This window comes from Pseudorca crassidens, chromosome 19, assembly GCF_039906515.1.
Source record: "Pseudorca crassidens isolate mPseCra1 chromosome 19, mPseCra1.hap1, whole genome shotgun sequence".
NCBI classification, from domain to species: domain Eukaryota; kingdom Metazoa; phylum Chordata; class Mammalia; order Artiodactyla; family Delphinidae; genus Pseudorca; species Pseudorca crassidens.
In genome coordinates this window covers 40,705,204-40,728,499 of record NC_090314.1, presented here as the reverse complement: position 1 = coordinate 40,728,499, position 23,296 = coordinate 40,705,204, and the positions used below count along the sequence as shown (strand labels likewise).

Here is a 23,296-nt window from a genome sequence, read left to right as displayed (position 1 = left end):
ACTATAAAGGGGCTATTTCACTTCAAAGTGGATCTCAGTTCCAAAGGAAAACACCTTTAGAAATGAAATTAGATAGGCAGAGGCAATCAGCAACTCCTCTCTTTTCACAAATTATAATAATGTGTTGATTCCACTGAATGGCTTGGGCAAAAATCTCTGGGGCCACAAAGAGCAAACCTAGGAAAGATGAAGATTTTAACACATCCCACATGTTATCAAAGACTTCTCCTCTAGGTTGAGAAAATTTATTCTAAAACAAGAGCTGGAACAGAATTTTAAAAAAGAAGAAGGAAGAGGAAGAAGAGGGAAAAAACCTTATGGCTAAGAAGACTCTCTTTATTATATAATTATATTCCCAAAGCTGTTTTGAGATATGAGAGACAGTTTTTCACCTTCTCTCTCCCCTCAGCTACAATTATGAAGAACCTTATAAAATCAAATAGTAAACAGATGAATGCCTTGGCCTTAATACAATTTAAGCATGTCTAATTTGCAAGGAATTCAGAAACAAAAGAGTCATTTCATGAAACAAATAGGCAGAGTTTGCATAACCCCACAGGATCCTCTGGCCTTTACAGAAGCCAAATTCAACAAGCAGTTCTCTTTGGCCATCGATGTTTCAGTCAAGCCATTTAAAAATATTTCTTGTTAACACAGTCTGGCTACAGAAAGGGCTCAAGGAAGGCATACCAAAGAATAAATTCTAAACTGGTCTTAAGGTATATAATTTGGAATAACTTCATTAACTTAGAAGCTGAAAAGACCCACCTGCTCCAGAGGATTTGGTCTACTACAAGGGCAACCGATCCTCTTCAGCGTTTACTACTACATACTATCTAGCAGTACAGAATTCAGTGTTCCCTGGAGACTCTTACCTTTATGAGTGACACTCAGACCTCCCCCTACCTATGAAAGAGAGATTGAGGTATATGTATGCTTTACTCTCCTCCTTTAAGTATGGTCTTAAGTAAAGAAATCTGATGATTGTTTACATGGACCCATGTTCCTTACCTAGAAACCACCTGCAAAAAATAAATTCTCCCTTCTTCCAAAGTTATTAAAAAATAAGCCAATTTCTATGTTAATGTTAAGGTTCTAACTAAATTAAATGGGACAAAGGATGAGCAGGAAGTTCTCAGTTCGAAGTGTTCATTCCAAAATTCGTGACGCAAGGAAAAAGTAAAACCACACAGGCAGACAAAACAGGGGAAACTTAGACAGAATGTCCGTCTTAACACAATTTCCTGGCTCCCAATGATTTTTGTCAGAATTTAAAAGATTAAAATGCAATAACACCTATTTTACCCAATAAAACTGTGTAAAAACATACATAAGCATTTGAGGCAAGAATCTCATGCCACAAAGCAAAACTTTTAAGATGGTAGCCAGAATGGTAGAAACAGCTGTCTAAGTTACCCATAGAGAGATGAGCTCTAAGGTTCATACACAAAGGCAACCTGCTCAGAATCAAACTCCTTTTATATGTAGAGTAAAAGGGAGCCCATGAATTGCTTTAAGGTATCTCCTTTTATAAGCTGGAATTCAAATTTCCCTGAAGATCTTTTCTCAGGAGAAAAATAATCTTACTCTAAAGTCTCCATATCATGTAATATCAAAAAATGTAAATCCAAACATCTTTTCTCCTCTCCATCATTAGTGTAAAGCCTTATCCTGTAGGTACTAGTCACCAAAGAAGATCTGAATAAATAACTATTGTTTACTCCAGGAAAGAATATTTAGAATAAAACCTCTTTTGAAACCATTTATGAAAAATGTTTCTTTAACACTGATTGTAATCCTCATTATTTAAAAAAAAAACTTACATGCTCACCTTACATGACTTCCAACTATGCATACTATCTGCACTGAAATGAAACAGTAGATTGCACTACAAGATGTGCATTTTTTAAAGTCATGATAAATATTTCTATGCATTTCATTCCACTTCTGTCCTCATGATCTTAAACTATATTTAAAATTAAACTATGTGAAAACTCACCAAGTCAGTAGGAAGACTCTAATTTGTCTTGTCTAACAGGAAATCTTCGCTGGAAATAGAGATGATGAATCAGACTTAACAAGATTCTGAATCTCATGCAAGTCTTTACTTACTTAGGCTATTCTGAAAAGGGAAAATCTTACAAAAGCAGGTGATACATTAGCTAGGATTTACTAGTCAAAATTACCATTCTTATATCTCATCACTAGTTCTGAGAGCTCTATTTTCTAGTCATCTCTCAAAAAGATTATACTTAGAAATTAAAGTCAGAAATATTCAAGCTAATTCCTCTAATGAACTGGCCTATGAGTACAGCAAAAATGAAATAAGTGGCTTGCCCTGTGTCAATATTTACAAGATTTACAAGAGGGGAGTGACCACTTTTGCCAGCTACTTCACAAAATGCTAAAAGAATTACTATCAAGTTTCTATGTAAAAAAAACCCTTTATAAAAAGTGCTCTTGGTTGACCAGATGGCTTCACAGGCGAATCCTATCAAATGTTTAGAGAAGAGTTAACACCTATCCTTCTCAAGCTCTTCCAAAATATAGCAGAGGGAAGAACACTCCCAAACTCATTCTACAAGGCCACCATCCCATCACCCTGATACCAAAACCACACAAAGATGTCACACAAAAAAGAAAACTACAGGCCAATATCACTGATGAACACAGATGCAAAAATCCTCAACAAAAGCCTAGCAAACAGAATCCAACAACACATTAAAAGGATCATACACCATGATCAAGTGGGGTTTATCCCAGGAATGCAAGGATTCTTCAGTATATGCAAATCATTCAATGTGATACACCATATAAACAAATCGAAGGATAAAAACCATATGATCAACTCAACAGATGCAGAAAAAGCTTTCGACAAAATTCAACACCGATTTATGATAAAAACTCTCCAGAAAGTAGGCATAGAGGGAACCTACCTCAACATGATAAAAGCCGTATATGACAAACCCACAGCCAACATCATTCTCAATGGTGAAAAACTGAAAGCATTTCCTCTAGGATCAGGAACAAGACAAGGTTGCCCACTCTCACCACTATTATTCAACATAGTTTTGGACGTTTTAGCCACGGCAATCAGAGAAGAAAAAGAAATCCAAATCAGAAAAGAAAAATTAGAACTGTCACTGTTTGCAGATGACATGATACTATACACAGAGAATCCTAAAGATGCTACCAGAAAACTACTAGAGCTAATCAATGAATTTGGTAAAGTAGCAGGATACAAAATTAATGCACAGAAATCTCTTGCATTCCTATACACTAACGACAAAAAATCTGAAAGAGAAATTAAGGAAACACTCCCATTTACCACTGCAACAAAAAGAATAAATTACCTAGGAATAAACCTACCTAGGGAGACAAAAGACCTGTACGCAGAAAACTGTAAGACACTAAAGAAAGAAATTAAAGATGACATAAACAGATGGAGAGATATTCCATGTTCTTGTATTGGAAGAATCAACATTGTGAAAATGACTATACTACTACCTAAAGCAACCTACAGATTTAATTCAATCCCTATCAAATTACCAATGGCATTTTTCACAGAACTAGAACAAAAAAATTTCACAATTTGTATGGAAACACAAAAGACCCCGAATAGCCAGAGCAATCCTGAGAAAGAAAAATGGAGCTGGAGGAATCAGGCTCCTGGACTTCAGACTATACTACAAAGCTACAGTAATCAAGACAATATGGTACTGGCACAAAAACAGAAATATAGATCAGTGGAACAGGATAGAAAGCCCAGAGATAAACCCACACACATATGGTCACCTTGTCTTTGATAAAGGAGGCAAGAATGTACAATGGAGAAAAGACATCCTCTTCAATAAGTGGTGCTGGGAAAACTGGACAGCTACATGTAAAAGAATGAAATTAGAACCACTTCCTAACACCATACACAAAAATAAACTCAAAATGGATTAAAGACCTAAATGTAAGGCCAGACACTATAAAACTCTTAGAGGAAAACATAGGCAGAACACTCTATGACATAAATCACAGCAAGATCCTTTTTGACCCACCTCCTAGAGAAATGGAAATAAAAACAAAAATAAACAAAAAGGACCTAATGAAACTTAAAAGCTTTTGCACAGCAAAGGAAACCATAAACAAGACGAAAAGACAACCCTCGGAATGGGAGAAAGTATTTGCAAACGAAGCAACTGACAAAGGATTAATCTCCAAAATATATAAGCAGCTCATGCAGCTTAATATCAAAATAACAACCCAATCCAAAAATGGGCAGAAGACCTAAATAGACATTTCTCCAAAGAAGATACACAGATTACCAACAAACACATGAAAGGATGCTCAACATCACTAATCGTTAGAGAAATGCAAATGAAAACTACAATGAGGTATCACCTCACACCGGTCAGAATGGCCATCATCAAAAAATCTGCAAACAATAAATGCTGGAGAGGGTGTGGAGAAAAGGGAACCCTCCTGCACTGTTGGTGGGAATGTAAACTGATACAGCCACTATGGAGAACAGTATGGAGGTTCCTTAAAAAACTAAAAATAGAACTGCCATATGACCCAGCAAACCCACTACTGGGCATATACCCTGAGAAAACCATAATTCAAAAAGAGACATGTACCACAATGTTCACTGCAGCACTATTTACAATAGCCAGGACATGGAAGCAACCTAAGTGTCCATCAACAGATGAGTGGATAAAGAAGATGAGGCACATATATACAATGGAATATTACTTAGCCATAAAAAGAAATGAAATTAAGTTATTTGTACTGAGGTGGATGGACCTAGAGTCTGTCATACAGAGTGAAGTCAGAATGAGAAAAACAAATACCATATGCTAACACATATATACGGAATCTTAAAAAAAAAAATGGTTCTGAAGAACCTAGGGGCAGGACAGGAATCAAGACACGGACGTAGAGAATGGACTTGAGGACACAGGGAGGGGGAAGGGTAAGCTGGGATGAAGTGAGAGAGTAGCACTGATGTATATACACTACCAAATGTAAAATAGATATCTAGTGGGAAGCAGCTGCATAGCACAGGGAGATCAGCTTGGTGCTCTGTGACCACCTAGAGGGGTGGGATAGGGAGGGTGGGAGGGAGGCTCAAGAGGGAGGGGATATGGGCTACATGTATACATACAGCTGATTCACTTTGTTATACAGCAGAAATTAACACAACATTGTAAAATAATTATACTCCAATAAAGATGTTAAAGAAAAAAAAAAGTGCTCTGGGTAAATTACACTGAAGCAAGATACGTTTAAACAAAGCCATGTATCCTACGGTTTTAATAAACAGCTGCCACACTGAGGTGGCTGTTGAAGACTGGTGAGGCATCTTAGCTAAACACCACCCCCCCACACCTAAATAATCTACCATAGCCTACAAAGTCACTCAAAACAGAAACAGGGATAAGAGCGGTTGCAAGGGTTCTAGGAGTATAACCTAGGCAGGAAATTCTGGTGCTATCTTCCTTTTTGTGGGAAAATGAAGTACTGCATACACTGTAGGTGATTCTTAAAAAACAGCATCTTGGGACCTCCTTGGTGGCTAGTGGTTAAGACACCACGCTCCCAGTGCTGGGGGCACGGGTTCGATCCCTGGCTGGGGAACTAAGATCCCACATGCCACAAGGCGCAGCCAAGGAAATAAAAGAATTAACAATAAAAATTAAATTAAAAAAATTTACTAGCTCCTCTTTGCTGCTTTCATTTCGAAAACAAAAACAGAATCTTTTCCTGAAAATGTAAATGCTATCTTTAACTGGTACACTGGTACAAATAAGTTCCTCTTACTTTGGTTAACCAAGTCTAGTTACTGTCAGTAATGGAACGAGCCCTCACCAAAAGCTGTACTGAACTATTGACTCTAAAACAGGACAAGTCACGATCAGAAGATTTAGAGTAGCAAGAGTCAGGCCGAATTCATTTAACAGATTATTTACTGCACACCAACTGTGTTTAAGGTTTCGGTTTCTCAGTTAATTTGTTTGAATGAACACTTTTAGGCCTAGTGGACTGGCAAAATTTAGAGTCTGACAATACCGATAAGGACTGGGAGGAACAGGAGCACTTTCACACTGCTGGTAGGAAGACATATTAGCACAACCACGTTGAAAAACAGTTTTTTCTTATCTAATAAAACTAAAGATTGGGACTTCCCTGGTGGTACAGTGATTAAGTATCCCCCTGCCAATGCAGGGGACAGGGGTTCGATCCCTGGTCCAGGAAGATCCCACATGCTGAGGAGTAACTAAGCCCGTGTGCCACAACTACTGAGCCCGCACGCCCTAGGGCCTGTGCTGTGCAACAAGAGAGGCCACCACAATGAGAAGCCCACTTGCCGCAACTAGAGAAAGCCTGAGCGCAAGAATGAAGACCCAATGCAGCCAAAAATAAATAAATAAAATTTTTTAAAATGTTAAAAAAAAATTAAAGATCCATTGTTCAGTTTGTTAAAAACTAAACAATTCTACCCCCAAACACAGCCAAGAGAAAGTCCTGCACATGTCCATCAGTGCACATAAATAAGAACATGCACAGCAGCAGTGTTCCTAACAGGCAAAACATCAACAGTAGAATGGATACACAAATTGGGGTATATTCACGACAGGGTTCTACATGGCAATGAAAGTACGGTTCTACATAACAACATGGATGAACTTTACAAACATATAGTTAGATTCTGAAAGAAGACATAAAAGAACACATATAGTATTATTCCATTTAATGTATATAAAGTTCAAAAACAGACAAAACTAAGTTCTATTGGTTTGCAATGAATCCCAGGTAGTAAAATCACAAAGGAAAGGAAACTACCATCACAAATGTCAGGTTAGTGACACCTGGCTATGGGTTATGCTCTACAAGTAACACAACACAGCAAGCTTCTTCTGGGCGCTGGCAACGGTATATTTCTAGGTCTAATTGGTGGTTATATAAGTACTTGCTTTTTTTTTTTTTTTTTTGCGGAACGCGGGCCTCTCACTGCTGTGGCCTCTCCCATTGCGGAGCACAGGCTCCGGACGCGCAGGCTCAGCGGCCATGGCTCACGGGCCCAGCCGCTCCGCGGCATGTGGGATCTTCCCGGACCGGGGCACGAACCCGTGTCCCCTGCATCAGCAGGCGGACCCTCAACCACTGCGCCACCAGGGAAGCCAGTACTTGCTTTTTATAATTAAACTTTAAACTATACAGTTATGTTTTGTGTATTTTTCTATGGGTTATATTTCAAAATAAAAATGCATTAAAATAAAATCATAATTTAAAATGCATTAAAATATGCAATAAAATTACTCAATAGAGTATATGTGCATGTGTGTATATATCTCCTCCAATGTCTAAGGGTGAATATAGTGTATTGCACAGAATATACCCTTGATGTTTTTTTTTCAAAGACAGTTCAGGATGAGAACTCAGTAATAAATGCAGGGCCACCCAGGAATGAATATCTATAGACAGGCTTTCCTATTATACATTCTTTCTCTGAATTTAAATGCAATACCTAAGATCTGCATTCCTGCGAAATTTTCGGTACTGACACAAATGTTTAAATCTATGTATGACTACTCACCAGGAGCCACTAGTTAATATCCAAATTATTATAAGATACAAACAAAAGCTTTTGAAAAAGCAAAGCCAGGACACAAGTATTTTTTGGTATTACCTTTTTAGTTTAATCATGTCCTCTGATGGAACCTCCAATGATTTCCATCTCAACTCTGAGTAAAAGCCAAAGTTCTTACAATAACTGAAAAGGCCCTGCACAATCTGGACCTCATTACCTCTCTGGCCTCATCTCCAATTATTTTCTCCGGAGTTCACTGTGTTCCAGCCACACTGGCCTTCTCTGCCGCTGTTCCTCAGACAGAATAGGCTCATTCCTGCCTTAGGGCTTTGCATTTGCCCTTTCTTCTACCTGGATAACTCTTCCCCTAGATATTCTCTTGGCACACTCCCTCCCCATTGTTGGGGCTTTCCCTAATAACCACCATCTCTGTGAGGCCTTCCCTGACACCCTTAAGCATGTCATCCCCTCCCCCCAAGCCATAATCCTATTTCTCCTGCATTGCTTCATTTTTTTCTATAGCACACAAAGTCATTTACCACACTTTACCTGAGATGTAAGAAGGCAGACTCTTGTCTGTTTTGTTGCTGTACCCAGACAGTATCTGGCAAGTGGAAGATCAGAAACAAATACTTATCTAATAAATGACTGAATTAATCTCCTCTTCTTTTGGATTTCTATCCTTGAAAGATTAGACAATAACTTTATACATTTGAAAAAAAGAAGGCTTCCCTTCTCTGTAAGTCAAATTTATTAACAAAGTTTGTTTTACTAACAAGTTTCAGATTTATGCTCTTATTAGTACTGAGTCACAGGTAAGACTTATAAAAAGTTGATACAAACTAAACTGTATTTTCCCCTAAAACAAATGTGCAGTGCATGTTTTAGTGACGGCAATGCTGGGAGAGCCCAGAGAGACAAAAGTCAAGAGCTCTCCTGTACTGCTGGTGCAGGTGTGCGCTGCCGTAACCACTAAGGGAATTACTCAACAAGATGTAGCAACGAAGACTGAGTGATTGCTTCCTTTATTTATACTTTTCATTAAAGTTTCTTTTTTTAATGAGCTTATTTTCTTTAAAGTCAGGAAAAAAGGTGTGTTAAATAAAGAATTATGCAAACAAAATATAATTTCAAGAAGAAGGTTCTTTATATTATACTTTGATGCCCACAGAAACAGTAAAGTCTTCTGTTATGTATCCAGATGAAATATCCCAAGACAGTAACTACAGTTAAAAGAAAAAATTATTTTTGACTTAGGAACTAAAACTTTTTATAGCAGAGTTTCCAGAGTGGAAGGGAAAACAAAACCCCATGGTGTTAGTATTCCACATAAGAACATACTTTTATTCTAAAGAAAGATTTAAAATAGGAACATTTCTCTGCAGCATAAAACATGGAATTGACAGGATAAAGAGCAGGTAAAGAACTCCATTCAAACTTAGTGATTACAACATAAGGAAGAAAAGTCACTGAACAATTCACTGCCTACTGAGTGATTACACATACTTCTGAGTATGCAGATAGAGCTTATACTTTTGGTGGAATACTTCACCTAAAATAAAGGCAGAATAAGCCTAGATCCGAAGGTTACTTTCCAACCACAATAACTTGTGACATGAACCATATCCTAGGACATAAACAAATCTGAAAGAAAATACACAGGCACCTGATATTCTACAGTTATGTTTATTACTAAGATTTCCATTTTAAGGTCTTATCAATTACTTTTAAAAATACTTAGCACATAAATTCTTAAAGATAGTTGATATATTCAAGAAAGGAAGTCCTACTCAAACACTTCAGCTGGCGGAGTGTATTATTAGAGAAGAGTAACCGTTTTCATTTGTAACACTTTAACATTCCAAGTGCTCAAAGCTCTGAACGGGATCCACCTTTAAAGTGGGAAAAAAAAAAACAACCCTAGAACATAAAAATTAAAAATACACCCTGGGACTTCCCTGGTGGCTCAGTGGTTAAGAATCCGCCTGCCTGTGCAGGGAACATGGGTTCGATACCTGGCCCGGGAAGATCCCACATGCTGTGGAGCAACTAAGCCCGTGTACCACAACTACTGAGCCCGTGCTCTAGAGCCCATGAGCCACAACTACTGAGCCTGCATGCCACAACTACTGAAGCCCGTCCTCCACAACAAGAAAAGCCACCGCGATGAGAAGTCCGTGCACCGCAACGAAGAGTAGCCCCTGCTCGCCGCAACTAGAGAAAGCCCGCACACAGCAATGAAGACCCAACGCAGCCAATAAATAAGTAAATAAATAAATTTAAAAAATACACCCAACCTCACAATAATGACTAAAGTATAGTGGATTAAAGACTCCAGAAAAAAAAATATAAATGAAAACTGGGACTTCCCTGGTGGCGCAGTGGTTAAGAATCCACCTGTCAAAGCAGGGGACACGGGTTCGAGCCCTGATCCGGAAGATCCCACATGTGGTGCTGCAACTAAGCCCATGCGCAAACTACTGAGGCTGCACTCTAGAGCCCATGAGCCACAACTACTGAAGCCCGCATGCCTAAAGCCCGTGCTCCACAGCAGAGAAGCCACCACAGTGAGAAGCCCACACACTGCAATGAAGAGTAGCCCCTGCTCATCACAACTAGAGAAAGCCCACATTCAGCAACGAAGACCCAACACAGCCAAAAAAAAAAAAAAGAAAAGAAAACCATTGGTCATTGAAACATATGGTCCCTGAACAAAATTTATCTGTAATAATTCTAATCTAAGGTAAAGGTTTACTTTTTTTTTTTTTTTTTTTGAGGTATGCGGGCCTCTCACTGCTGTGGCCTCTCCCGTTGTGGAGCACAGGCTCTGGACGCGCAGGCTCAGTGGCCATGGCTCACGGGCCTAGCCGCTCCGCGGCATGTGGTATCTTCCCGGACCGGGGCACGAACCCGTGTCCCCTGCATCGGCAGGCGGACTCTCAACCACTGCGCCACCAGCGAAGCCCAAAGGCTTACATTTTTAAAATGTCTAATTTGGCTAAGAATGCTCCAAGAAACTCCTTCATAAGTATCAGCTACATTTGGTTCATGATGAATTTGTAAGACAAGAATTGAATGAACTAGGTTGGCAATCAACCAACTAAATACTAGTCCTACATTTAATGAGTCGGAAGTATTCTAGGAGTTAAAAAGTAATGACAGAAAACATATAACGGAGAAAGGGAAAACGTGAGTAGTTACTGATGTTTATGAAAATCAGCTATTGGATATGAGACAATAAAAATATAAAATGTTAAATGCAAAGGTTGCCAAATTTATCAGAGTCCATAAAGAACCCACAGGATGGGCTTCCCTGGTGGCGCAGTGGTGGAGAGTCCGCCTGCCGATGCAGGGGACACGGGTTCGTGCCCCAGTCCAGGAAGATCCCACATGCTGCGGAGCGGCTGGGCCCAGGAGCCATGGCCGCTGGGCCTGCGCGTCCGGAGCCTGTGCTCCACAACGGGAGAGGCCACAACAGTGAGAGGCCCGCGTACCGCAAAAAAAAAAAAAAAGAATCCACAGGAAAAGAACATTTCAGAGCCTCTGGCCTTAGTAAAAGAAAACTGGCATTTCAAGTTAGAGAAGGTTTTCCTCATCCCTTCCTCTCCTTCAAAGGATGATTGTGAATACCAAAGTGGTAAACCAAATGGGAGAATTCAAATAAGATATTTAGGACAAAAATCAAGCCACCCAAGCAATAACAAGGAAGAAGGAGGAGGAGGAAAACACCACATGAGGTGGTTGTTCACTGAAGTTCTGTCTGTAATGGCAAAAAAAAAAAAAGGAAACAATTTAAATATCCATCGAAGGGGTTTGGGAAAACTGTGAAATATACATACAGAGAAATTAAAAAATTAAACAGCTGAAATGAGGGACCTAGATCTACATGTATCCAGATGGACAGATCTTGAAAAACAAGAATAAATGAAAAAATGACTGCAATAGAATTTATTTATACATTCACACACACACTCTGCACAGGATGCACACTAAGTTTATGGTCATAGATTGTCTCTGGGGAGTGAGGTGGGAAAAAGGACTGAGAAAGTGAATGAAGAGGACTTCAGCTGAAGGTCTCACAGTCTCTCTACTTTTTGTTCGGCTTTCTTTTTCTTTTTTTTTTTAAATATTTAGTTATTTATTTGGCTGCGTTGGGTCTTAGTTGCAGCATGCGGGATCTTCGTTGTGGTGCGGGATCTTTTGTTGTGGCACACGGGCTTCTCTCTAGTTGCGGCACACAGGCTCCAGAGCGTACGCACGGCTTAGTTGCCCCTGGGCACGTGGGACCTTAGTTCCCCGACCAGAGATCAAACCCCTGGTCCCCTGCACTGGAAAGCAGACTCTCAACCACTGGACCACCAGGGAAGTCCCCAAAAACAATGAATTTAGAGGGAAAAGTAGATTAGAAAAGCTTTAAAAAGTTGACATCAGAGTAGTCTGAAATCAAACCAAAAAAGCCAATGAATTCAGTCCAGATCTTCTCAATAATAAAAAATTTAGCTCTTGGTGAAATATTTTCCCCAGTTGATGGGAACACAGCACCGGGGTTACTTAAGCAGAGGGAGTAAAGAGACTGACGTTATATACTTCAGTAAGAAAGTACATTTTAAATAAGGATAACACTCATCCTAACCCAGTATATCCTCAGAGACTGTCAATCCTCACAAGGAACCATATTTCCACAGAACACCTTCTCCTTCCTCTCCATCATCTACCTCTAACCTGAACACCTGTCCTCCCACTTTCCCTAATTTTACTCACTCTCCTCTAAGACCAACCTCTCCTTCAACCACCTCAAAGTATAGTACCTAAACTCAAAGACAGATTTTTAAAAAGAAAACTTGAGACTTTTGGAAATGATTTAAATGCTTTTCCCCCCTTTCAAATCTGTTTTTCCTCCCTCTTGCTTCACTTTTTCCATTCCCCAACCTGTTTTTTTCCTTCTTTTCTCTGGCTGACCAACAGTTGCTTTCAACTGCTAGCAAGCCTCTGGCATGTTTATACTTTTCCCTTCTTAAGGAAAAGATACTCCAAGTAAATCGAACAAAATGCCTCTCCATAGCCCAAGAGCAAATAAAGGGAAAATAACTTAAAAGTAAAAAATACTAATATTTTGCTGCCTTTCATTTTCATTACGGATAGGAATAAAGTTCTAACTACCAAATAAGACAGCAAAACCAAACTTACATTTTATCATCCTCATAACATTTAAATTTATCTAGGGTCCTCTGTTTCACAAGTCCCTTTGGTTAAGAATTATAAGGCCACTGAGAATAGGTCTGTACAGTTGAGTACTACAGCCTAATGGAAACCATAATCTCAAGATTCACAGTAGAGATACAACCGGAGCACTCCCACCCCCATCTTCCTTGTCTTTTTATTTTTTAATTTTTTGGCCATGCTAATTTTCTCTGTATCATTCAAATTTTAGCAGACGTGCTGCCAAAGCCAGCGCTTCCTTATCTTCTTTAAAGGGACTTCTAAGGTCGTTTCGTGGTAAATGCTTTAAGCTATATAACCATTCCCTCACAAGCAGTATTCAATGCTTCACCATCTTCCAAGTACTTTGACATTCATGATCTTATTTGGGATTTATTAACAGCTCTGTGAGGCGTGCAGGGCAAGTATTTTACAAATAAGGAAACAGAAGCCCAGAGGTTACAATCTACCATGGTTACATGGCTATTAAGGGGGCTGAGTTAAGACTGAAGTCTTTCAACTTCTAATCCAATACTTTAATTCCTGTGGCTAGGTGATTCTTAGATGAGGTATTATTCAACACGGAGGAACTGGAAAAATACCCGATAGAAGATACATACATACATATATATATATATATATATATATATATATATATATATATGTGTGTGTGCGTGTATATATATATATACCCTAACTTTCGATTCTGATTTCGTTTTCAAGTGGCAACTCTGTTGAAAACTATGCTCTTTTGTTCTAACAAATTCTAAGCACAATTATTAATGACACCTGGGCAAACTGTTGATAGGCTCATGCCTACTTTCAAGACTAGACCCTGGGAACAAATCATATGTCCTCACATTTTTTTAAGGACTTTCCATATTTTAGCACCTAATCATCATTAATTTTTAAAAATAAAATGGCTACTTTTCTAACATGCCAGAGTATTTTCTAGCCTGAGTTTACAAAAAACCAGTGTCTTTTCCCCAGGAGATCTCTCTCTCCTTTGCCACAAGCTTACAGAATTAAAAAGCACAATTTCTATCATTCCTTAATTATATTCATCTGAAAAGTCTAACATGACGAAAATACTAAATGGCACTATCTTCTACCCAGTTGCTCAAGCCAAAACCCCTATCTTCTCATATCCCAACTATCAGCAAGTCCTGTCAGCTGTCCGGCTTCCTAATACAGTCCACATTTATCCATCTAAATTTTACCCATTTCTGTGCAGTTTTCTCTCATCTGAACCAGCGGTAACTGGTGTCTAACTGATCTTCCAGCTTCCTCTGTAGCACAATCTATTTGCCACACAGTAGCCACAATGAACTTCAAAAAGGTAAATCATATCATGTCCCTCTTCCATTTAACCACACTTAGAACAAAATTCAGTCTCTTTACCTGACCCTATAGGGTCCTATAAAAACTGGTCCATTATGCCAAATTTATCACCTATCCCTCACTCCAAACACACTGACTGGCCTTTCTATAAATAAGCCAAGCCTGTTTCCACCTCAGGGTCTTAGTGCTATCTTCCCTCAGCCTGGAAGACCCTTCTCCTAGTTATTCACATTACTTGCTTCTTGTTATTTATGTTTAGCTCAACACTCATCTCTTTTAAAAAAGGCCTTCTGGGGACTTCCCTGGTGGTCTAGTGGATAAGACTCCCAATGCAGAGGGCCCAGGTTCGATCCCTGGTCGGGGAACTAGATCCCTCATGCATGCCGCAACTAAGAAGTCCTCATGCCGCAGTGAAGATCACTCGTGCTGCAACTAAGACCCGGCACAGCCAAAATAAATAAATAAATGTTTTGTTTTGTTTTGTTTTAATTAGAAATTAAAAAAGGCCTTCTGTGACCACAGCCAAAAGTAGCAGCCCCATCCCTACTCTTCCATGGATTTGTTTTGTGTGAATTAATCCTCTACACTGTCTACAGTTTATAGAGCCTGATCATCTTCTGAGTGCACTTATAATACTGACATTCTGGTCCTGCAAGTCTGAAAACCAGAACCTAGACAGTGGGGGCTCTGCTGAGATAACGCCCAGTTCAAGGTCAGAAGCAGCCCCTGGTCTTTTTCTTGTTTGGGTCCAACAGACACTTGATTAAACTTTCTTTCTTCTTTCGGGGGTAAAAATTTTTAACAAAGCCATCCTTGATCTTTGAAACTTTTCTTATTGTATCCACTTAGGCTTCTCTTTTTAAAAATTATAATATCAAGCCTGTAGACTCTGTCTTGCCTTAAAGAAATCACTAGTTTTGCTGACCACTAAGCCTTATTCTGTAGTACACAGTTTATTTTCTATCAGTTAAGGGAAACAACTGATCATAATGGGACTGGGAGCCGAGATCTGTTTTCTGAGATGGGAAACTGGCTTACAAGTAGAAAAATAAAAGGTAGACGTAAAAGCATTTTTGGAGATGGAGATATAAATAATAACAAAAATTGCAACAAACGCCTTTTGGGTGATAGTAAAAAACCAAGAAAACTTGCTAATGCTACTTAATTCTTCAGGAGTAAAAGACTGAAGTGATCTGAGTAAAGTGAAGGGAGTTCTCGGCTATGAGCCTGAACACGCTTTGAGGGCAAGGGACGTGTACCCAGATAATCCTGTATTGTGCCTGGCACACAGAAGGTGCTTCATAACATCTGGTGAGTAAAGGAATTAGCAAAATATTCTAGAGATACAAAAGGATTTAATGGACATCCAGTAAAATGTTTTACAGATTGTTTTCCAGTCTTACCTAATGCGACTGTTCAAATTAAGTCAACTGTCAGGATACCCAATTCTACTGCTCAGTCTACATTCGCAACAGAATTAAAGCGGCTATAGAAACTGGATTCCTCCCCAAGGATGCGAGGTTACAAATATAAATTTGCAACTCTATTTGTTCTTGGCCCTCTGTAACCTCTTCTTCCTTTCAATTCAACCAAACCTTAACTGATTAAAGCTGCACATATTTGACTCTGATCCTCAAGCTGTAAAAAGGCTCTTTTACTCTATTTCCTGAAAACCCTTTCCTTCAAAGCAACGAGTCATCTTATTAGCTGAATCAAATTATTATCAAATAGAGGTCCCTTTTTGGGAGAGCTTATGGATTATTTAAATTTTGGAAGACTAAGTTTCTCCCACGTATACAACTAGTAGAGTCACAGCAAAAAACAGATTTTTATCCTAAGTCCAACAACTACTCTGAGCATTAATAAATGTGTTCCCATTGCTGAAGCCCTAAAGTCAATCAACCATAAAAAATATGCACTGAATACAGTTTGGATGTCCAGTCCCATGTTAAATCACCAGCCTCACTACTACCAATTTCTTTGCTTGGTTTGAATTAAAAGAAAATGTTTCTGGCCTTGAAGAGCCAGGAAAAGACTCAACTTATAGTTAAAAGAAGAACTCATATTTTCAAGAACTGAGGGTTCCTCCTCAATATATAAATTTTCCTCCTTTAAACAATTTCCCTACCATCCTTTTCAGTATACTTGGTCTTTAAATAGGAAGCCATTTAGAAGACACAAAAATTATTTCTCCATCTATTCATCCCTGGAAACTAGATGGAACAAAAGCTCAGTAAAATCAGTTTTAAAAATCTAGATAGGGCCTCCCTGGTGGCGCAGTGGTTGAGAGTCCGCCTGCCGATGCAGGGGACACGGGTTCGTACCCCAGTCCGGGAGGATCCCACATGCCGCGGAGCGGCTGGGCCCGTGAGCCATGGCCGCTGAGCCTGCGCGTCCGGAGCCTGTGCTCCGCAACGGGAGAGGCCACAACAGTAAGAGGCCCGCGTACCGCAAAAAAAAAAAAAAAAAATCTAGATAGTCAGCTAGTATTCAAATAAAAAAGGGAAGCTTTGGACTCTAGACACAAATTCATTTCAAATATTAAAAACTTACAGAACTCATAAATAAACTCACTTTTAAGGAAAAGTTACAAAATGTAGGTAAGAGTTAACACTACCACTTTACCTTTATTGCCAGAGGTAGTTACATGAAGATCTGTCTCACAAAGGTCAACATTTTATTGGGTCTTTCAAAATCAATTCTTCACAATGAGAAACGGACATCAGTTAAATAAACTGTTAGAACAGAACAAGTCAATATATTTATAAGCTCTTGCTGTCCTTGGGACCTGAATTCTAGTGTAGGCTTTGTAGATACTTTGCTAAATCTAAGTTTTCTTATATTTAAATTGAGGGCAACTGTCCAAGGCTCTCTAAGCTCCCTTCTAGAACTAAAGTTCTATGACCCTTTGGAAAAACTGTTAAAATGACATCTGCCTCTCTACACATATGCTTTTAAAAAAATAAAAGCAATATGTACTCAGTATAAATAATTCAAAAGTTATAGGAAGCTATAATTGAAAAGTAAAAGTTACCTCCCAGACACCCAAGTCCCTCTTTCCTAAGCCTAAAGACAACCACTGTTTTCTTTTGTAGCCTCAGAAACAAGCAAAAAAACACACAAAACCAAAAAAAGGCATGTACCAGCACAGACACACACACACACACACACACACACACACCACACACACACACACTCATACTCCTTGGAGGCACACACATACCTTGATCTTTCTAAAGGCTGCAAGGAATTCCACTGTACCCTGATGTGTGGTTTCTGGGTTTTTGCTACTGCAAACAATGTAGCAGATAGGTGTATCTGAACATAAATGCAGCAAGCCCAAGTCTAAGCACTGTTTATTTTGATAGATAATGCCAAAGTGCTCAACAAAATGTTGTACCAATATATACTCCCCATCCACATGACTGAATGCTCAATTCTCCCACACCTTTGAGTACAAGGAAGCACAAAGAGTAGGTGAGAGTGAGCAACTTGTACTGCAGATTCTATTAATTCCAAGGAGATCAAGTTCTATCTTAGATCAGGATGTGGATTTAATAGCATGTATGGCTAAATTCCTCCGCATATAATCTGGCCACTTTCACCCAGAGATGGATATCGGTACACTGAAAAATCAATTTAGTTCCTTATCTTCTTCACTGCCAGAGGATCCCTATTAATTCAGCTGTTTATTCCCAAGTTAAATGGAATAGTACATGATCTCAGAGTTGGTAAGTGTTAACAGAGCACACAGAAGTAACTCCTGGGTATTTTTAAAGTGTTTTTTAATTAAATAACTGGTATAATGTCTAGCATGGAGTAGATACTCAATAAGTAACTTAATTAAATTAATGAATGTCATCCACGTTGAAAATATCATCTTAGTTTACTAGGAAGTATTTGCAAAGGACCATATAAACATCAGGCAACTCCAGGAGGAGCACATGAGTTTCTAAAAACAAAGTAAACATATATAAAAGTTCTCATTTTACTTTTCTATAATTCATTATTTTAAGTATTTCTTACATCTTCAGTTGTAGTATGCCATCACATGGTGGGGAGGGAGCAACAACTTTGGTCTTACACTGAAATGTGGAAAAATAAATTTTTAAAAAATTTTAGAACCAGGGAAATGAGGTATATCTAATGCCGTATGTTTTCAGCAGAAGCTCCCTCTAATTTTATAAGAAAAGTGGTTAAACATAATTTAGGAACACCCACTATGAGATTATTCCCAACACATAATCTTTCCTTTCCTCATCCAAGTAAACCAACCACACACAACACTAAATCTCTTAAGAAAACTGCCCCCAGTTTCTTCTATTATCAGGAGATCACTAAAAAAAAAGCCTCAGTTTTAAGGATCAACACGAAGCACTCAAATCAAAGCCGACCTTACATACACTTAACACGTAAAACTCACCAAACACAGCAAGTCCTATGCTAAGGGCCAGAAGCATCTTTCAAAATGAGGGAAGTCTTCTCAACCCTTGCTCTGACTACAGCACAAATTATCAATGGGGCCCAACTCCAGACACTGGGCTCAGAGCATATAATCCAACAAGGCATCAACTAGGAAAGGGAGGGGCAGTTGAAGTAAATGGGACACGAAGTCAAATATAAGGGTTACCTGGCAAGGGTCCTGCCCATGACCTTATCAGAAAATCACATGGGAGGTCCCCAAATTCCACCACTAACAACAACCAAAAACATACCCTTACCTGTAGGCCCTTTAGGATTGGTTGCAGCTGAAAAGAATTAAAGTCTTCTAGGTGCTAGCAAATTCTACCTAATGGAGTTCAACGTCCTATCTACCAGAATGAACTCCACAGATTAGAAGATAAAAATTTTAGGTTAACAGTTTTCAAATAAAGATTATAAACTACAGAAAAAACAAATATTACAGTCACATAATAAAGGAGGCAGGCCTCAGACTGAGATGAAACAATTACGCCCTTCAATACAATCTACAGTTTCCAAGACACACAAGAATCTGTTTCTTGGACTTGAGATTGGTATTAAGTGGCAATGGATTAAGACAGAAAAATGACGACCTGAAACTAAACCAAAAATCAAAGACACTCAATTTAACACTGAGTTTGCACACACTGTCAGGAACAAACTAAAGCCACTATTAGTAGGGTTGCTGTGTTAAATGGCAAACTACTATGACATAAGTAACTGGTCATAATTGGCTGGTAGACAGTCTGATAACCAAAGTGCATACTTATTGGTTACTGCCCATACTTGCCAGAAAAGTTCATCCAGTCAGATCATGTAATACAAATGACTTCCAAAAGTAAGCAGTAGTTGACCTCTGTCCCCCACTGTATGAGTTTTCAATGAGCACGCGCTCCAAACAAGGCACAGCAGTCAAGGCACAGGCCAGCGGAGGAAGGGAGGTGTCTTCGTTTTCCACTGCTGCATAACAAATTATCAAAAATGAAATTACATGTCCAGTGTCTTTAAGACTGCCACATAATTTATAATTAACCCAATCACTCCTATAAATATCTCATGTCTATAAACTTTGACTTTCCCAACTGTTGTTAATTTAGCTAATTCAAAATATTTTTGTTATTCTTGGCATTAAGATACTGTTATCCTCATTCTTTATTCTAGAATGAAATTATAACCTTTATTTCAATCCCTACCATACTTGAAGGAGATGAAAACATTCAAAAAGAAATTGTTTACAATTATTTTAAAAAATACTGTAGATATCTATGGGGAAAAATCATTCACAATTTACTGGTGGAAAAGAAGACTGGGTCAGTATAATCTGTAGACTCTTCAGACCCTTTCCTGCCCCTCTGTCTTCAAGTAGGAGATAACCGAAGTAGGGGGAGGACGGATAAATTTAAATCCACCCATTTTCTTATTTGTCAGGTTGGTCAGAGAACTGGTGGGAATGTTTAGAAAAATTTGTTAATATGAGACTCTGGCATTATAAAAAGTTCTAAACAGATCCCGTTAAAAGGATACAAAAGTATCCACAGAACTCTGGGTGCATTCATTTATGTATTTAGCATTTGTATATACAGTATCATTTACCTTTCTGTGTACAAAATTTTTGACAGAATTCACATGTAACAACCACCAAAATCAGAATACAGAACAAAATATATGCTTTCAGGCAAGTTATTAATACTCAAAAAAACTCCCTGTACCTCAGACTCCTCACCTGCAAAACACAGGTAAGAATACCTCCATCATAAAGTTACTGTGAAGATTAAATGAGTTAAATACAAGTAAAACGCTTAGCGCAGAGCCTAACACACGATAAGTGCTCGGGAAACATCAGCTATGTTCTTTCTTTCTTTCTTTCTGGCTGCTTTGGGTCTTCATTGCTGCACACGGGTCTTCTGAGTTGTGGTGAGCAGGGGCCACTCTTCGTTGCAGTGTGCAGGCTTCTCATTGCGGTGGCTTCTCTTGTTGTGGAGCACGGGGTCGAGGGCGCGTGGGCTTCAGTAGTTGTGGCTCGCAGGCTCTCGGGCGCAGGCTCAGTAGTTGCGGTGCACAGGCTTAGCTGCTCCGCAGCATGTGGGATCTTCCCAGACCAGGGCTCGAACCTGTGTCCCCTGCATTGGCAGGCAGATTCTCAACCACAGCGCCTAGTTTTTTAATAATACTCTGACACTAGGAGGGGAAGGGACTGAGCAGACACATTTTCTAGGTCATGGAAAAGACTGCCCCTCAATGTACCTTAATAAAACCCTCACCATGTACCTTAATAAAACGTCATTCTGGTTTACCTGTCAGCCCAATGTGAGTTTGGCTAGCCACTTTTCTCTGAGACCAGTCAACTCTGGCGCACCGAAGAAACAAGTTTACTTGAAAAACTGAGGAATGGATCCTAAATCCTAAAGGCCCAAAAAAGTTAACAGCATCCTGAGAAGGCTTGTCCGAAGAGCTAGTCAGTCAGCTTATGACCTTGGTTCCCTCTAAAAGGCAACACTGGTCAAATATGCTTCAGTGAAAAGAATGTGATGCTAGGAGGGAGATACTTGAAGTATACCACAAATTAGCTTTAACACGATTATGTACTTTAAAGAGAGAGTCTGAGTTTTAAAAAGTACTAGTCAGTTCCCAATTATCCACACTAAAGGAGGTGAAAAGTGGTGTAAATAATTCAAAACAGACAGTAAAAAAAGAAATCCTTAACATTCGACTTTAGAATGTAATTTTTCCTATAGATTTATATCCAAAATTGCACCTGGATATGATCAACCTCACAGCATCCATTTGAGGCTCAATCTTAGGCCACAAAATTCTTTCAAATGCAAGTCTCTAAATGTTATAAAGAAGTAAAAGGTGAGAACAAATGAGTTTAATCGGTCTAGGCCTGGTAAGCCAAGAGAGATCATCCAACTGAGGATTTTTGCTCCCACAGACATGGGGGTGCATTATTGTGCCTAAGGAGCTGGAAGTGGGTAGCAGCCTAACTGCAGGCCAATTTATTTCATAAAATCAAGGTATTCTTGAAAGTTTATGTAATCATCTCAAGTGCCAGAAGACTTCAGCAACCACCCTGTCTAAACCCTTCGATTTTACAGAAGAAACTGAGATCCACAAAAGTTGCAACATGCTGTCAAACTATATAATAAAATGAATATTTAAGTATTGGGAAGTTCACTTTTTTTTTGAGATATAACTGGCATATAACACTGTGTTAGTTTTAGGTGTACGACATAATGATTTGATATACATATATATTGTGAAATGATTACCACAATATGTTTAGCTAATATCCATCATTACACAGTTACCAAAAAAATGTGTGTGTGTGTGTGTGTATGTGATAAGAACTTTTAAGATCTACGGGAAGTTCATTATTTAAATAATTCACTTATATAAATAAATAACCTATATTTCTTGCAAAAAATTGACTATTCAGTTTGCTTAAATTGGGCCACATATCTGCTTTATCTTAAAGTTCCCTACTGTACAACTTCAGATGTACCAAAAATAAAATCAGTCCTCTGGAATATAACTTAACTCCAATAGAAGCCTCTCCACTGCACCACAACATGAACCCTCCTTTCCAATTAGTCTAGCCGCATACTCTAGCCTATCTGTCAGTTGATACACACCTTCCTCAAATTTGTTCATACAATTCTGAAGGCCAGGAACATTCTCCTACCTCGTATCTGAATACTACTCTTCTGGATCCAGGTCAGGTTCCACCTTGCCTTGAAGCATTTCCTAATCACCTCAGTTCACTCTGAATTCCTATCATATTTATTGTCACTTCTTAGCACTTAACAAATGTTACTTAGGATCCCTTATCTGATAATATAAGATGCCCAGAATTGTAATTGTTCTTTGTATGTGTTTTTCCCTACCCCCAAATTCTCTTTTTTGTAGGTGTAGTGAGAACATGGAATAGGTATTTAAAAATCAAAACAGAACAACTTAGATGAGAAGAGGAAAACAGCTGGTAAAAGGCTAAAATCGATTTTTTTCCTTTATTAAAATGTCCTTTGGGGACTTCCCTGGTGGCGCAGTGGTTAAGAATCTACCTGCCAATTCAGGGGACACAGGTTTGAGCCCTGGTCCAGGAAGATCCCACATGCCTTGGAGAACTAAGCCCGTGTGCCACAACTACTGAGCCTGCACTCTAGAGCCCATGAGCCACAACTACTGAAGCCCGTGCACCTAGAGCCCATGCTCCACAACAAGAGAAGCCACTGCAATGAGAAGCCCGCGCACCGCAACTCGCTGCAACTAGAGAAAGCCCGCGTGCAGCAACGAAGACCCAACGCAGCCAAAAAATATATAATTAGTTAATTAATTTTAAAAAATGTCCTTTAATGTTGTTTAAATATCTTTTCAACTATAAAGATATTAAAAGAATAATTAGGAAAATATGGAACATTGCATAATCTTCAACACAGCAATTCTGTCCACTTTAGGAATCCATCCTAAGGAATCAATCTGATCAGTGTATAAAGATTCATCACAGCATAATTTATAAGCAAAAACTGGAGAAAAAGGAAGTTCATTAGGAGGGAACAGGCCAAATAAAATATGATGCATCCATACAACATATTTCTATGTAGTTACTTTAAAAGAGTATTAGTAATGACATGAAAATTTTAAAGTTGTTTCTATTTTTTCCTATTTCTCCATGATTTAATAATCAGAAAAAAGCAAATCTTTTCACTCTGAAAAAAA

General features: G+C 38.8%; 1 protein-coding gene across 3 annotated transcripts in view; it reads right to left on the bottom strand.

Moving 5' to 3' along the window:
* Nucleotides 1-23,296, bottom strand: part of SPOP (speckle type BTB/POZ protein) — a 67,729-nt gene that overhangs the window by 28,372 nt on the left and 16,061 nt on the right. Inside the window, exon 2 of one of the 3 annotated variants that reach the window (XM_067717081.1) lies at nt 19,371-19,540. The exons of 1 other annotated variant lie outside the window; for it this stretch is intronic. The gene's annotated coding sequence lies outside the window, so the exon portion shown is untranslated. Of the gene's footprint in view, nt 1-1,999; nt 2,049-19,370; nt 19,541-23,296 lie in introns of all 3 variants that reach the window. One more of the 3 variants, XM_067717080.1, reaches the window with a different exon arrangement.